The sequence below is a fragment of the Lathyrus oleraceus genome, chromosome 5, assembly GCF_024323335.1.
Source record: "Lathyrus oleraceus cultivar Zhongwan6 chromosome 5, CAAS_Psat_ZW6_1.0, whole genome shotgun sequence".
In the NCBI taxonomy this organism is placed as follows: domain Eukaryota; kingdom Viridiplantae; phylum Streptophyta; class Magnoliopsida; order Fabales; family Fabaceae; genus Lathyrus; species Lathyrus oleraceus.
This window is the reverse complement of record NC_066583.1, coordinates 50,021,619-50,027,006: the sequence shown is the minus strand read 5'-3', so window position 1 is coordinate 50,027,006 and position 5,388 is coordinate 50,021,619. Positions and strand designations below refer to the sequence as shown.

General features: G+C 39.2%; 1 non-coding gene across 1 annotated transcript; it reads left to right on the top strand.

Annotated features, from left to right (window-relative positions):
* The first annotated feature begins 3,232 nt into the window (after positions 1 to 3,232).
* LOC127088487 (small nucleolar RNA R71) lies at positions 3,233 to 3,339 on the top strand. Its single transcript, XR_007790322.1, has one exon. It is a non-coding gene; the product is annotated as a small nucleolar RNA R71 (small nucleolar RNA).
* The last annotated feature ends 2,049 nt before the right edge of the window (positions 3,340 to 5,388 follow it).

The following is a 5,388-nucleotide window of genomic DNA, read 5'->3' as shown; positions in this document are numbered from 1 at the left end:
TAATATGTAACGAATGGCAGCATGATCGGTGTAAACAATAATTTTTGCTCCTACTAGATAAGATCTAAATTTGTCTATAGCGAAAACTACAGCGAGTAATTCTTTTTCAGTTGTTGCGTAATTAAGCTGGGCAACATCTAGGGTTCTACTGGCATAATAAATGGCATGTAATTTTTTATCTTTTCTTTGTCCTAGAACGGCTCCAACTGCATAATCACTAGCATCGCACATTATTTCGAAAGGTTCCGACCAATCGGGCGGTTTCATAATGGGTGCAGAGATTAATGCTTGCTTTAAAAGATTAAATGCGTCAATACATTTTTCGTCGAAAATGAATTCAGCATCTTTCATTAAAAGTCCGGTTAACGGTTTAGTTATTTTGGAGAAGTCCTTAATAAAACGCCGGCAGAATCCAGCGTGTCCAAGAAAGCTTCGGACTTCTCTGATTGTTTTTGGTGGTTTTAGGTTTTCTATAACTTCTACTTTAGCTTTATCTACCTCTATACCTTTTTCGGAAACTATATGTCCTAAAACTATTCCTTCGGTCACCATAAAATGACATTTTTCCCAATTTAGCACGAGGTTCACCTCCACGCATCTCTCCAGGATTTTCTCAAGGTTAGCAAGACAATTGTGGAAATCGAATCCGCAAACTGAGAAATCATCCATAAACACTTCCATGATACCATCTAGGTAATCTGCGAATATTGACATCATGCAGCGTTGGAAAGTAGTTGGGGCGTTACAGAGGCCGAAAGGCATTCGTCTGTAGGCAAAAGTTCCATAGGGGCATGTAAAGGTAGTTTTTTCTTGATCTTCTGGGTGAATAGGTATTTGGAAGAATCCAGAGTATCCATCTAGATAACAGAAGTAGGAGTGTCTGGCTAGACGCTCCAACATCTGATCAATAAATGGTAAAGGGAAATGGTCCTTCCTAGTTGCTTTATTTAATTTTCTATAATCTATACACATCCGCCATCCTCCTTCTAAATGTTTTGCTACATGTTCGCCTTTATCGTTTTGCACGACTGTGATGCCTCCCTTTTTAGGTACTACATGCATAGGGCTCACCCACTTACTATCCGAGATATGATAGATTATACCTGCCTCAAGTAACTTAAGAACTTCCTTCTTAACAACATCACTCATTATAGGGTTTATTCTTCTCTGATGTTCCCTAGAGGGTTTTGAATCTTCTTCGAGCGAAATCCGATGCATGCATACGGATGGGCTTATACCTTTCAGGTCAGAGATATTATATCCTAAGGTTGAGGGATATCTTCGTAAAACGTCTAAAAGTTGGTTCGTCTCCTCTTGGCTCAAGGTAGCACTGACTATAACTGGGCGGTTCATCTTTTCATCGAGGAACTCATATCTCAGGTTCTTAGGCAGTTCCTTAAGTTCTAAGGTTGGTTTCTTAGGGCATGGCATAGGATCTGGGGTAAGGGATAAACATTCGTAAAGGTTATCATCGATGTAAGGTTCTTTAAAGTCATCATCTTCCTTTATGGGGGTCGATGGTAACTTAATAATTTCTTTTTGTTCTAATTCTCTAACACATTCATCAATGATATCTAAGAAATAACATGAGTCTCCCATCACAGGTGCCATAAGAAATTTCGAAAGTATAAATTCTATTTTCTCGTCACCTACCTCAAATGTCAACTTTCCTTTCTTGACATCTATTATGGCTCCTGCAGTCAATAAGAATGGTCTACCTAGAAGAATTGGTATATCATTGTCCTCTTTGATGTCCATGACGACAAAATCAGTAGGGATAAATAGTTGACCTATCCTAACAGGGATATCTTCTAAAATGCCTATCGGATATTTAACAGATCTATCGGCTAACTGAAGTGACATCTTAGTGGGTTTTAATTCTCCTAAGTTTAATCTCTCACAAACTGCTAGAGGCATTAAGCTCACACTAGCTCCTAAGTCTAGAAAAGCTTTTTCGATGACATGATTACCCAAAAGGCAAGGAATGGAGAAATTTCCAGGATCTTTATCTTTCTTTGCTAATTTGTCCTCGGAAATTGTATTACATTCCAAAGGCTTCGGATCGTCAAGTCTACGTTTGTTGGTAAGGATGTCTTTCAGAAACTTTGCATAAAAAGGTATTTGGGTGATGGCTTCTGTGAAAGGGATTTCTACATAAAGTTTTTCTATAACTTTAATAAATTTTTGATACTGTTTATTAATCTGGGTTTGTTTGAGTCTTTGGGGATATGGTATAGGTGGTTTATATGGCGGGGGAGGTACGTAAATTTTATCTTTAGGTTCTTCTCCTTTATCTCGACCTTCCTGGTTTTCAGATTCCTCTGGTTCCTTTACTTCGTCCGGGGGTTTGGTACATTCCTTAGAAGTTTCGGGTTCACTCAATCTTGGGTTTGGTGGCTCATCATAAGCGTTCCCACTTCGTAGGGTAATGGCATTGGCTTGTCCTCTCGGATTTTGTTGAGGTTGTCCAGGGAATTGTCCTCCAGGTGTAGTCTGAGGGGCTTGGTTTAAAGCTACCTGAGAGATCTGGGTTTCAAGCATCTTGGTATGAGTAACTATTTGGTCAACCTTGGTTCCTAACTGAGTAATCAATTCGTTAACATGAATGTTTTGGTTCATGAACTCCTTGTTTTGTTGGGTTTGAGCGGTGATAAAATTTTCCATAATTTTCTCAAGGCTCGGCTTTGGTGGTACAGGTTGCATATGTTGATTTGATCTAGGGGCTTGATAAATAGGTCTCGGAGGTGCATTATTTTGAATAGGGTTATTGTTTTTATAGGAGAAGTTAGGGTGATTCCTCCATCCAGGGTTATAGGTATTCGAGTATGGGTTCCCTTGGGTGTAGTTCACTTGCTCGGAGTGGGTTTCGTTTAATAGACTGCATTCTGCGGATTGGTGTCCTTGGGTTCCACATATCTCACAATCCGACGAGACTGCGGCTACAGTATTCGGGTTTATGCACATATGCTCGACTTTAAGGGCTAATGCGTCCATTTTAGCCTGCATCATGTCTATAGAACTTAGTTCATGCACTCCTCCTTGGGCTTCCTTCTTCTCCATTGTCGCTCGTTCGACTCCCCATGATTGATGGTTTTGAGCCATATCCTCGATGAGGGCACTAGCTTCAGGATAAGGTTTGTTCATCAGAGCACCGCCTGCGGCAGCGTCGATGGTCATCTTTGTGTTGTAATGAAGTCTATTATAGAAGGTTTGAATGATTAACCAATTTTCTAAACCATGATGTGGGCATGCTCGTAACAACTCTTTATATCTCTCCCAAGCTTCGAACAACGATTCTCCTTGGTTTTGGGTAAATCTAGTTATATGGTTTCGAAGAACGGCGGTCTTACTCGGGGGAAAATATCTAGCAAGAAAAACTCTTCTAAGGTTATCCCAAGTCGTGATGGAATTGGGTGGAAGGGAATCTAACCATGATAGAGCTTTATCTCTTAGGGAAAAAGGAAATAATCTTAAACGTATTGCCTCAGGAGAAGCTCCATTGGTTTTAAAAGTATCTGCTAATTGAAGAATAATTCTTAAATGTTGGTTTGGGTTCTCAGTAGCGAGACCCGCGAATTGTCTCTGTTGCACTAGTTGCAACAGGGATGGTTTAAGTTCAAAATTATTGGCTGGTATGATTGAGTTTACTATACTAGAACTAGGTTCTTCGTTAGATGGTTGAGCGAAGTCCTTAAGAGATCTTTGGTTTTGATCTTCGGCCATAGCTCTCTTAATTCTATGAAAGAATAAACGTGCGCGAGCGTAACGTTCAGGTTCCGCCAGAGGGTATACTAAGCTTAAACTTCCAGTGTTGCGAGTTCTTCGCGTTGACCGGCGGGAAATAACCTAAGTCTAAACGATATAACAACAGGAAAATGAAATTTGACGAAATTGGTCCCCGGCAACGGCGCCAAAAACTTGATGCGTTGGAAAACTTGATCTTCGCAAGTGTACGAACGCGTCAGAGTAATATAAAAGATTATCGAACCACAGAGACCAAGTGTCAATCTATCGTTATCTGTTGTTATGGTGTTTATCAAAGGCAATTAAAATAGGTGTTTTTGTAGTGTGCAATTGAAAAGTAAAGTTTTTAAAATAAATTTAATTAATAAAGACAGGGTCGAATGTAATTCACGTAATCAATTGATAATCCAAGTACTTGCTAATAGAACTACTTATGGGCAATGTTTCCTACTTTGAAAAGAACTAATTTAACAGGAACTGTCGCTTTCGCGTATTCAGAACCGAGTTGTACTCCCTAATCAAACCCTCTTATTGTCACTTATAAAAAGGCGCGTATTGCGTTAGAGTAGTAAACCTATTTTTAAGAAATATAGTATCTTGACTAAGTTGAAAAGTATTATAACCTGGATTTCTTAACCAAAAGAGGTTCTTACGAACCAGACTCTAAACTTATAAACGCGTCCGAAAATAGTTTTAAAATCTCTTTTCTTCTTAATGTTAAAAACTCCTAATGAACCAAACAAAGCGCTTTCGCTGTTTTTGAAATAGTTAAAAACAATTAAGTTTAAAAAGACGTTGGACGGCTTTCGATCTTACCCAACGGAATTGAAGTGTGGGAAAACTTAATTTGAAAGTTAAAATAGCCCTTAAGTGTTTCTACAAACATTTGTACGGATTACTGGTTTAATCACGATCCTTACATTCTAGCCTTATAAATTTAGCTAGACATGGTAAAGTAAAAGTGCATTAAAATAAATAAAATTAGTGCGAGTGCGGAAAGTAAATAAAAGTAGTGCGAGTGTGGAAAGTAAATAATTTAAAGCGAGTGCGAGAAATAAATAAAGTAAAAGCGAGTGCGGGAAATAAACAAATTTAAAGCGAGTGCGGGAAATAAATAAAGTAAAAGCGAGTGCGGGAAATAAATAAAGTAAAGGCGAGTAATAAAAACCTGCTCCAATCGAAGGGCTGAGTAAATTGCAACGCGGAAAAGAAAATGGCGGCAGGATTAACTTCCTTCCAAAGTGCTCCAAACTCGAATACAGACTCTATCACAGACTCAATTACACAATTGTGGTAACACTCCAATGCGAAGCGATTACCACTTTATAAAACTGAATATATGCCTAAGTGAAACAAAGTTGCTTCTGATTTCGCCTTGTTCCAACGTTCGGATCTTCGTCTGCTCTAAGTTTGGGTGATTGTAAAACTGAATTCGCGTTTCTATTTATAGGCAAATAAAAAAAATGGAATTGACTTGGATGCCCTTCAACTTGAAAATAGAGGAAACCGTTTTCCTCTTGTGGCGCCCGCCACAAGGCCATGGCGCCCGCCACAAGCACAAAGTGGGGCGCCTTAGTGGAAGTGGTGGGAAAACGTGGGAGTTTATGGAAGTTTGAATTGGACACGTCATGGCTTGGACTGTGG